The sequence below is a fragment of the Callorhinus ursinus genome, unplaced genomic scaffold, assembly GCF_003265705.2.
Source record: "Callorhinus ursinus isolate GAN/ISIS: 27379988/994484 unplaced genomic scaffold, GSC_fseal_2.0 scaffold106, whole genome shotgun sequence".
In the NCBI taxonomy this organism is placed as follows: Eukaryota; Metazoa; Chordata; class Mammalia; order Carnivora; family Otariidae; genus Callorhinus; species Callorhinus ursinus.
In genome coordinates, this window is record NW_027397168.1 from 1,103,069 (window position 1) to 1,114,382 (window position 11,314).

General features: G+C 51.9%; 1 long non-coding RNA gene across 1 annotated transcript; it reads left to right on the top strand.

Annotated features, from left to right (window-relative positions):
- The first annotated feature begins 5,384 nt into the window (after nucleotides 1–5,384).
- On the top strand, nucleotides 5,385–10,329 carry LOC112806894 (uncharacterized). The gene is made up of 5 exons (XR_003203970.2): nucleotides 5,385–5,496; nucleotides 6,601–6,809; nucleotides 7,575–7,655; nucleotides 7,841–8,357; nucleotides 9,795–10,329. It is a non-coding gene; the product is annotated as an uncharacterized lncRNA (long non-coding RNA).
- The last annotated feature ends 985 nt before the right edge of the window (nucleotides 10,330–11,314 follow it).

An 11,314-nucleotide genomic window follows, 5' to 3' on the forward strand; every position in this document is an offset into this window, starting at 1 on the left:
CCACCCATCCATCCATCCATCCATCCATCCATCCATCCACCCATCCATCCATCCATCCACCCATCCACCCATCCATCCATCCACCCATCCACCCATCCACCCATCCACCCACCCACCCATCCATGTAGATATCTAACTATGTAGCTACCTAGCCATATCTCCCATTTTTTAGTACTCCCTAAGTAGCAGGCACTGTTCTAACTACTTTAAATATTAAGTCACTTAATCTTCACAAAATTTTGTGAGGAAGTTACGATTAAGGCCCTATATTGTTACTTAGCTGGGTAACTTCCAATTATCTTTCACTTCTATCTGTCTATCTATCTATCTGTCAATCATATCTGTCTATCAATTATCTCTATCATCTATCTATTATATTTATCTATCGATTATCTCTATCATCTACTAATTATCTCTATTATCTCTATCATCTATCTATTATCTATCTATCAATCATCTATCTATCATCTCTAATTCTCTATTTTTTCTCACCTCTGTCTCTCAGTTTACAACCTTCATCCTTTGGACGCTTAAACATGTTATCAGTTTGGGGCAGGCTGAATCGTCCCCCCTCATTTCTTCAAGTACTTGATGGAAAACAAATGGGCAAACTGTTCCTTTGGATGCTAATGGGTGTTCCCTGCAGAAGCAGAATGAGTGTGGAGAGTGGGGGTGGGGGAAAGCCTCTCCCCGGATTTGCTCTTTTTCAAGTTCCTGCAGCTCATAATCACCAAAGCATGCATTCTGCCCCCCTTCAGATGAGAGCATGGAGGACAAGCCGCCTTGGGCACCTCGGCCTTCCATGCCCACCCAGTGACAACTGGGGACAGAAGGCTGGAGGTGGGAGGTGTAGTCTCTCAGGAAGTGTTCAGAGCAAGTTCTAGAAATCCGACTCACCTAGCCTAACTCAAGACGTTTTCTGATTTCCCTTTCGATTCCTCCTCTGCCCCGTTGGCTGTTGTTCAGTTTCCACGTGTTTGTGAACTCTCCAGTTTATCTAGTTCCACACCCTCGTGGTGGGGGAAGACACCCAGTTGTGCTAGGCACTGTTCTGCAGATCAGCCGTACCACAGCCTTGCCCACGTCAGGATTTGTTAAGGGGGCATATTTCATTTTCGTGTTCTTATACACACACACATACACACACCCCAATACAAAGAGACACAGGAGACTCCAGGAGGTGCTGGGTACGTCTGTTACCTGGAATGTGGTGATGGCGCTATGGGTGCTTTGCCTGAGTCCAAACTCATTGGTACATGCAGTCCTTTGTGGACAAAGCTGTTCTTTGAAAACTCCAACTCAAGTTGGCTTAATGACAGCATGGGAGCAGATAGTTGGAAGTGCAGGAACGGGGTGACTTTCAGATCGGCGTGACTCGGGGGCTCAGGGCTACCCCGGTGCAGTTTCTCTGTCTTCCCGTCCTGCCTTTTGCGCTTCAGTGTCAGTCCTGCGTTTCGCTCCCTCTCACAGTTGTGACAGAACATCTCCTGGGACTTTGGGCTTCTTTCTAAGGAAGACCTACAGAGGCATACATCCCTATCTAGAGATGTGCTTTCAGAAACTCTCTCAAAAGACTGAAGAAACTACACTTATGTTGTCTCAAAGTACCTCCCCACAAGACACCAATTACAGACGGACAACAAGTAACTTTGCAGTGGAGACATCTGGCCAACACCGCCTTAATCAGGTGATGAAAGTTCACCCCACCAGGAGCAGGCTGCGCTGATGTGCCGAGCTCCCATGGCGGGACGCACCCAGAAGGACGTAATTTATACACCACCACCCTGATCACTTCTGCGGCTTTCCTGCCCAACATGTGTAACCCAAATCTAATCATGAGAAATCAGACAAACCCAAACTGACAAGAGGTATGCCACAGAACAGCTCACTGGGACTCTCACAAAAATGTCAAGGAAAACATCAAGGTCATGAAAGATAAAGTAGAGACAATCTTCTCGTTGTAAAGGGCACTGAAGAGGCATAGAGTGGGTGTTTCTTTTCTTTTCTTTTTTTGTTTTGCTATAAAAGGCATTATTGGAACAATTGGTAAAATTTTAAGAAGGTCTTAGCTTAGGTATTAAGACAGTGTCAACATTCATTTTACAACGTTGATAATCCTACTGTGGTCACATAGAGACTGTCCTTGTTTTCAGGAAGATGCGTGGAAGAATTTAGGGGTGAGGGAGCATAAAGTTTGCAACTTACTCTCAAACAGTTCAGAATATTTATATGTGCGTCTGTGGAGAGGAGAGAGTTGGAGGTAGGATCAGGGCATCAAATGCAGAAAAATGTAAACATTTGGAGAATCTGATTATTGGCGAATTATTTGGACAATTTTCCTGTAAGTCTAAAATTATTGCAAAATAAAAAGTTAAAAAAAGAAGAACTTTTTTTCCCCTCCCAGAAGCCCCAGTAAATATCTTTTCTGCTCTTCAGTGGCCAGAATATTCGGGTCCTTGGCTCATTGGATTGTGGACAGGGACCCAGTACATTCAGGCTCTCGATACCTCCCTTTGGAAGGAAAGAGGAAGGATAAGCTTCGACCTCAGTCTCCTGCCGTGCCCTCCGGGGACAGGAATGGGTGAACATCCCCCATAGCATTGAAACACATACAAGAGCTGTGGCTGTTTAGCTAAAACCCAGGAGACTCCTCACCAATATGACCAAATAAACGTCAGACGGGAAACTTGCAGTGTCCACCTAGGGAAGGGGCCTTCATGTCCACTTTCCCGAACTATGAAGAGGGATGTGGGCTCAAGACAGACAACAGGCTCAGTCACAGAAATGCGAAGAAAGTGGCATTTCTTGCACACCTTAGTTTTTTGTTTTGTCTTGTTTTGCGTGAGATTGGGCTCCCTTCATTTATTTTTCCAGAACGGGTTAAGTGAGGAAGCGAGGGCTGGTGATGCTCTTGCCTCTGACTCTCCCTCAGGCTCCAGGTAACCAGCTCCGGGCTTCCAGCTTTGTCCTTCCCTCCGTCCCCTGCAAGCACCACCCCTCCACCTCCATGCTCTTTCCCAGCAAACCATCCACACCGTCCTGTCACTTTTCCCCCCTTCTCCTCCAGAGGAGAAAGGACGGAAGCCCGGAAATGAAGATGGGAGCAAACCAGGATCTTCATGGTCTCACTCGACCCCTGTCCTAGGGCCTTCGTTCTATGATTGAGATGAGACAGCTCCCTTCTGCGGGCGTGGGGGAGAGATGAGGTGATGGAAAGAAGGTACTGAGGAGCCACAGGCTCTGCCTGGCAGAGACGGGGACGCCGTGTCCGATGGGGACACCGTGTCTGGTGAGGACCAGGACTTTCAGAAAGCAAAGGGCAGGTGGACAAGCCCCTCCCTGATTCCGGGGTTCCTTCCTCCGGAAAACTGCTGCTCTCTGGAGCCAAGAGGGAGAGAAACAAACACACAGATAAATTAAAAACCAGAAACAGGGTGGGGGATCACACACACACAGAGCTTTTGTTCATCCCACAAATACTGACTGAGTTCCAGGCACTGTTTTAGGCTCTCTGGCAGGGTTTCTCAGGCTCGGTGCCACCGACCTGTGGGGCTGGATCATTCTTTGCCGTGGGCCGTCCTGTGCGCTGCAGGATGTGGAGCAGCATCCCTGGCCTCCTCCCCCTGGAGACCAAACGCACCCCCAAGTCATGACGCGCAAAAATGCCTCCTGGCATGGCCAAATGTTCTCTGAGGAATAAAACCACCCTGGTGGAGCGTCTCTGGGCTCCAGGCACCATGAGGAGCAAGATGCTTTGCCGCCCCTCACGAGCCTGTTTCCCTGGGAGGGAGAGATGCTCAACAAACAAGGAAGGACCCAACAGGTGCATCATGCAGGACAGAAGCAAGGGACGCAGCAAGAGAGCCCCGAAGGTGAGCAGAGACTAAAGAGAACCCAGCGCCGCCACAGGGACAGAAAGGGGGCGTGGGTAGAAATGGGGTTCGCGGGCCCAGACACACGCAGACCCAGCCTGGGGGTATACTTGAATAAACACGGGGCCTGAGACACGAGTCACAAAGAAGAGGCGCAGAAAGAGGGGAGGAAGGGCAGCCTATACATCTCAGAGCAGAGCACCTGCAGGGGGAAACTGAGGTGAAGCAAAGAAACATTTCCCTGTGGGGAGCGTCCTTGCTCTGACCTCACAGGCCAGCTCATGAAAGCCCTTCCGCACGCAAAGCCTCACTCCCACCTCCATTCTTGGCACTGTCTCCTGTCTTCCCCCTAATTGCGGACCCCCTCTCTCTCCCCTGCTCTTCCCTCCTCCCTGCTCCTCGGGAGGCATAAAAGCTGCGGTCGAGGAGCTGGGCCCCCAGAGAGCTGGGGAGAGCTGCCGACTCCAGTGAGGTGAGGCGGGGAGGGCATGCAAGGGTGTGGAGGGGGGCGCCCGGAGAAACGGGACATGCTGATGGGGAAGGCAGGGGCAGGCACGGGCCGAAGGGTCGCCAGGGGTGAACACCTCTGTGATTCTTGAGCCTTGGTCACTCGTGCGCCTGGGGTTCTGGGGGGCCATGTTTTACCTGTCTGGTATCCTATCGCTTACCTTCGGGGCTGTCCCTCAAGCAACGCTCTCGCTTTACTTAAATAAACGTGCTCCAGAGTGGAATGCCACAAAATCGGCCATAAACTCAGAAGTGTCCATTTTATTTTTCTGTCACGTATTTAAGGCAGGAAGACACAGAAGTTCATCTCTATTCCGCGGTACGGTATTGTGCATTTACATTTTGGTAGAAGTCGGACGGAGGAAGACGAACACCGCATGATCTCACTTCTGGGTCGAATCTGGAAACGACCACTCGGGGAACGAGATCAGAAGGGGGGTTAGGCAGAGGCGGGGTTGGCCCGAGAGCTCAGGTGTAAGGTGCAGACGTGCTGGGGACCCAGAGGGACGGCACGGTCCCCATAGTTGACACCGCCGTGTGGTATCTTTGCAAGCTGCCCAGAGAGAGTAGATCCCAAAAGTCCTCAACGCAAAGAGAAAACAATTTTTGTCGTAACTAGACGATGTGACAGATGTTAACTAAACTTACTGAAGGGACCCTTTTTCCAATGAACGCGTTAAGTCGTCATGCTGCGTGCCTCGAACTTACATGGTGTCGGATGCCCATTACAGCTCAAGAAAACATATGTCAGGAGGACAGAGCCCATGGTAACAAAACAAACAAAAACCTAAATCAAACAAGCAAAAAATCGCAAGGTAATGTTTGACGGTGATGGATATGCCTACCACCCTGATGATGGTGGTGGAATAGGGTGTATGCATGTGTCCGGATTCATCCAGAGGTGTATGTTCAGTGCATGCCATTTTTTTGTATAGCAATTATACCTTAATGACACTAAAAATATATAAATACACTCATCACCCTCTCTTGACAGCGTCCCGTAGCTCTAAGCGCCCACCCCTCTGGCCCTCAGATGGCTCCCTCTGTCCGTCTGGTCCTGCTTCTTACCGTCTTGCTCAGCCTGGGGGAGACTCCTGCCTCTGTACCTGTCCACCAGGTGAGACCTCCCTCCCCACCTGCAGCCTCCCCAGCCACTGCCCTCCTAGAAGAGCTTTCTGATTCTCCTGGCTGAGCCAGGAGCCACGGGCTGTGGGGTGCCTTGGCCCCGGATGGGGGTGCGGGATGGCGTGGGTTAAGACACCTGACCCAGGGGTCAGGAAGCAAAAATGTCCTAAGGATTAGCATTGCCCAGAAGTACAAAAAGATGCCTTCAGTGAGCTCCCAGTCATTCTAAGTTGTTCGGTCACCAAGGACTGGGCCCTGCCCCTAGGGTTTCTGCCAACCCCTGGATGATGCTACTGGCCTCAGGGCCACATTTGGGGAGTCCCTGATTGGGCGCATGGGCTGTGGAGACCCGGGTGAATTTGGAATACTGGTGCTGTCACTTTTTAGCTGCGTGATTCCTGGCAAGTTGCCTAATTAACCTCTCTGTCCCTCCAAGTTCTTCGTAAAATCACAGCACCATGAGGGTTACCTGAGTTCCTCCGTGCCAGGTGCATTACCCGATCCAGAGGACCCAGGCTTGGCACTCCGCCACCCTGGGTTTGGGTCCAGCTGCCTGTCTTGCTGCCAGGGTCCTCTGCAGGCTGTTTAAGTCTCTTGGAGCTTGCCGGGACCGGAGCCAGAGCTGGGCTGTCCCCCAGGGCCGGGACTGGAGCCGGAGCCAGGCTGTGGGTAGGTAGCCTGCACTGACCCCCAGGGTTGCACGCCCAGAAGGCACCCACATGGGTTTCGTGGTCTTCTTTTGCTGTCTCGACACCTTTCATTGTGTTTGAGCAAGGGGCCCCCTATTTTCATTTTGCTCTGCGCCCCTTAAATTATGTCGCCAGTCCTTAGAACAGACACTGGCACTTAGAAAACCCACAGTGAATATTAGCCACTGTAATTGTCAAAGGAACACAGCAGCTTGCCTAAAGCCATCCGGTGATGTCGCCTGGGTTTGAACGTGTGTGTGTGTGTGTGTGTGTGTGTGTGTGTGTGTGTGTGTGTGTGTGAGAGAGAGAGAGAGAGAGAGAGAGAGAGAGAGATTTGTGATGATATGCAGAGGCTTGTAGACGTGGTTTCTAAAGCTCTGTATTCATTCCCCGCTGCTACGTTTTAGGAAGCCTTCACTTCCCTCACTGGTGAAATGTGGACTAAGTGAACCCACCTGCCAGGCTCCTGGGAAGGTGGCAGCTGGCCCCCGTGGTCCCAGGCCTGGGGGACGGACGCCTCCCGGCCTTTCTGCCTGTCTGAGTCTAGATCTCTTGGTCTCTGTCCAGGGGCGAGGAGGCCGGACCCTCAACAGCGTGGGCTACCTCCTGGGTCCCGGTGAGTAAGCCCGCTCTGAGCGCCGTCCCTGACCAGTGCCTACCGGCGGTGGGTGGAGAGCCTGTAAAGACCCTCGGCTCACATTCCCTGAAGTCCACGGGTTTTCTTTCCAGACCCGTGTTGACAGTTAGTCTAGCCAAGCGACGGGCGCATGGGTCCTGGAACCACAGTGCTGAGTTCAAATCCCAGCTCTGCCGCTTGCTTGGTGTGCGCGCCTTAGTTCCCTCAAACATGACGATGCATACAGTGAGGCCCCCTGCTGCACACGGGGGGTTAGAACAACTCCTGGTGTGTAGGGGTGCCAGGGGACACTCGGCGGTTACTCTCCCCCCTTTCATGCCCCTCCATCCCGGGGTCCCTGTTTCCCTGAGTGCGTCTTCACTGTGCACTCGTTGCGTATGTGGTGACGTGGAGGAACAATTAAGGCCATACGTCCCTGTGACGCTCAAAGGAAGGACCACTCAGTGGTCCAAGAAAACCCAGGCTCCCGGGACCGTGGGGCGGAGCAGCAAAGACTTGAGGTCTGGGTCCAGATGTAGGTGGGTTCGGCTCCCAGTGCTGCCACTTAGCCGTGGGGTAACGTTGGGCGACTGACTTGACTCTTCAGAGCCACAGCCTCCTCACTTGGCTGTGTGGATGCTCAAAAGACTTGCTGTCCCATGGATTTAGTGGTGGTGCTCTGTGCAGGGAACAGTGTTACAGGATTGCTGGATTCCCTGTGTGACTGTTGCCATGTCACAGACCACGGGCCCTGTTCTTCCCCAGTGCTCCACCTTCCCCAGAGCACGGACCACGGAGGGAAGGAGAAGACTGCCCTGGAGGTCCTACACCTGTGGAAGGCCGTTGGTGAGTGACTGTGGGGTTCATCTCCGTCACCCTCCTCCGCCTGCCCACTGCTGGCCTTGGAAACTGGCCGACGTGGGCTCCATCCCTTGCTCCCCCACTTGCTGGTCGGCGAAGCTTGGGGAAGGACAGTTCCCGGCCACGTAACACGTCTGAGATTCCCCCCTCCTTGCCATCCACATCTCAAGGGAAAGAATCACGGGGTGTGCGGGGGTTCAGACACCGACACCGGGGTAGGCACGCCGTGAATGCAGCCTGTGACCTGGACCGAATCTCCCCATTGTTGTCACCTACCAGGCAATCGCGCATATCTGGGGCCAGTTTCTCACCCCGGGCAGTGGTGCCCATGACTCTGCTGTGGGCCATCCAACGTGCAGGATGTTTAGCGGCATCCCTGGCCTCCACCCACCAGGTGGCCATAACACCTCCGAGTTGTGACAAGGACAGATGTCCCCACACATTACCAGATATCTCTGGGGAGGGGGAGGGAAGGGCAAAATGACCCAGGATGAGAACCACTAAGTGCCACAAATGCCAAGGAAATAAGGGAGCTATGGCCATGTTGCATGGTACAAAGCACCGAACCGAATGGCGCGGAGGTGGAATGACTTTTGGCTTTGTTCCCAGATGGGCTCCCCTATCCCCGCCCTCAGCGGGCCTCCAAAAGGAGCCTAAGGGAGACCTTTGCTCAAGCAGAGACTGCTGGTAAGCGCAGGGAACATGGAGGAAACAGGAGCTGGGCACAGGAGCGTTGAGAGCCAACTCTCAATGCCCACGCTGAGCGGGATGGCTCATTTCTGTTCTACCCCTTCACCTCACACCCCGCTTCCGGGCCCAACGCCCATTTTCCAGCCAATCCCAGATATTTCCCAACCTGGCACTGCAGTGATGACCCCACTCCCAAATCTTGATCTCCCTACTATCAGCCCCCCAGGCTTTAGCTACAACACTGACCGCAAACCCTCACTGCCAAGTCTGACCTCTCTCTTTATTCCAGCCTTTAAACTCACTCTGAACCTTGTACTCATCTCTACTCACGCTCAGGCGAGTTCTTCTACTGCCGTTCTGAATTCTGGTTTTCTTAGAACACTGGGTCCCTTTTACTCAAGGATCTTTGCACCAGCTGATGCCTCGGTCTAGAATGTTCTGTTTCTGGAGCTTTGCGTGGTGAGAACCTTCCGTCATCCAGGAATCATTTTAGCCACCTCTTCCACCTTAGAGTTTCCCACCGACCATTTATCTGACATGAACCTACTTTTTCTCTATTCTTGTCACCCCGTCTAATTTCCGTAGTGATGTTTGTCAGCATGTGCATCTTCTCTGTATCCTGTACTTATCTGCTTGTTTTCTGTCTTCTACCTCCATGTGTGTAGGGACCTCCCATGACTTGCTCACTCCCTATGCGCAGTGGTGCCTGGAAAATATGTGTTATTTTTTTAAAAGATTTTATTTATTTATTTGAGAGAGAGAATGAGATAGAGAGAGCCCCCATGAGAGGGGGGGAGGGTCAGAGGGAGAAGCAGACTCCCCGCCGAGCAGGGAGCCCGATGCGGGACTCGATCCCGGGACTCCAGGATCATGACCTGAGCCAAAGGCAGTCGCCCAACCGAGCCACCCAGGCGCCCGGAAAATATGTGTTAAAGGCATGAATTAAACTATCCGAGTGAAGGCTTCCCACCCAACTGTGACCTAAGTAAGTCAGCTTCGCCTGCCTCCAGCTGGATCTTTACCCCCAATTCCATCTCCTTCAACCCTAACCCTGTTTTTGGAAACGAACACCATGCTTTCATTCTAGCTCTACTAACCCATCTGGAAAGCGCCGAGTGGACATCCACCGGTGTTGGAGGTGACACACCTCCTGAGTTTATCAAGCCCCACACCAACCTTGGCTACCCTCTGGCTCTTGGAAACGCCCACCCCCACCACGTGCCATCTTACATGGGGTGGAAGAGGGAAACGTGTGGGTAGATGCAAAGAAAGGAAGGTAGAGCCAGAAGGAAAGAGGGAAAGAGGAGAGGGAAGGCAACTGGACATGGGATGAACCAAAGCCATCTTCCTCCCTGGTCTCGTTCCCAGCCTGGACTGGGTTGCGTGGCGGCGGTAAGCTTAACCGTTCAAAAGTCACCTCTTTCTCTCCCGCAGATCTGGGCAAGCTCAGCGATAAAGCCCCCAAGGAGGGAGATGCCCGCGGTCTTAGATGTCTCCAGACCTCTGCTCTGCATCCATCTCCCCAGCTCCTCCTGAACCCCTGTCTAGCTCCCCCCACTGAGACTGAGAGATCCTGAAGTCAAGTCTCTAAATGTCATGCAGAAAACTTAGAGCGTTGGGAGAATTTTCTTAAAAGTCCCCAGGCTGTCTCAGGTTTCAGTGATTTATCCTTGGAGTAAGTATAAAGCGTTGTTAACAAGCCCAAGAATTAATTCTGGAGCCGTTTAGGAGATTCGGGGTGATGAGGGAGTATCTCTGCAGTCCGTGTGAAGCAACTGTGTTCTTTTGGAATCAACCCAGTCCTAACAGGAGCTACTGACTGATACGATATGAATATCCCATTTGCCTCCGAGAGTCTATGATGTCTTGACTCGAGAAGACTCTGCCAAGTAGCAGGCATGCCTTCCCTCTTTCCCCCACCCCAGCCCAGCGTTCTCCAGCTGGAAACGGGGAGACGTACTCCAGAGCAGAGTGGAGAGAATGAAACATTTCTTTTCAAATCATCCATGACTTCTTGTGTTAGCGTGGGAATTCGTGGCGGTGGCAAATCCAAGGCGGAGAGGGTTAGGTGTGGGGCAATATATCCTGTGGGAGGCAGTGGATCTCGGATTATCTCATGAGCAAGCCTAATTACAATTCGTTTCCACCAGCCGTCCATATCTGGATACCTGACCTACTCTCTGTTCATTAGTTCGTTCGTTTTAAAACTTTTACACATTTTTTTTTAAAGATTTTATTTATTTATTCATGAGAGACAGACAGAGAAAGAGAGAGAGAGAGAAGCAGAGGGAGAAGCAGTCTCCCAAGGAGCAGGGAGCCCGATGTGGGACTCGATCCCAGGACCCTGGGATCATGACCTGAGCCGAAGGCAGACGCTTAACCATCTGAGCCACCCAGGCGCCCAAAACTTTTACACATTTTGAAGCTGTTTTGTCATCATATATGTTTATAAGTTTTATAGGTCTCTGGAGGAATCTTCTCATCATTACGTGATGCCTCCCTTAATCCCTCTTAATGCCTTTTGCTTTTGGACCGATCTGGGGTGGGCCACATGCCTGGTGCCTCGATGACTGTGGGTAGGAGGATAAATTGGCCCGGTGCCTGCATGGTAGTCAGGGCTCTGGCCTTATTATCTGGGACATTCATCGAGGCCAAGCTGCTGTAACAAAGAGCCCCCAGGGCGCCTGGGTGGCTCAGATGGTTAAGCATCTGCCTTCGGCTCAGGTCACGATCCCAGGGTCCTGGGATCGAGTCCCACATCGGGCTCCCTGCTCCTTGGGAGCCTGCTTCTCCCTCTGCTTCTCTGTCTCTCTCTCCCTCTCTCTCTCCGTCTCTCATGAATAAATAAATAAAATCTAAAAAAACAAAAACAAAAAAAACAAAGAGCCCCCAACATGCAGTAGCACAAACAAGATACACATTTGTTCTGCACTCACAGAACGGTCCAGAAGGAG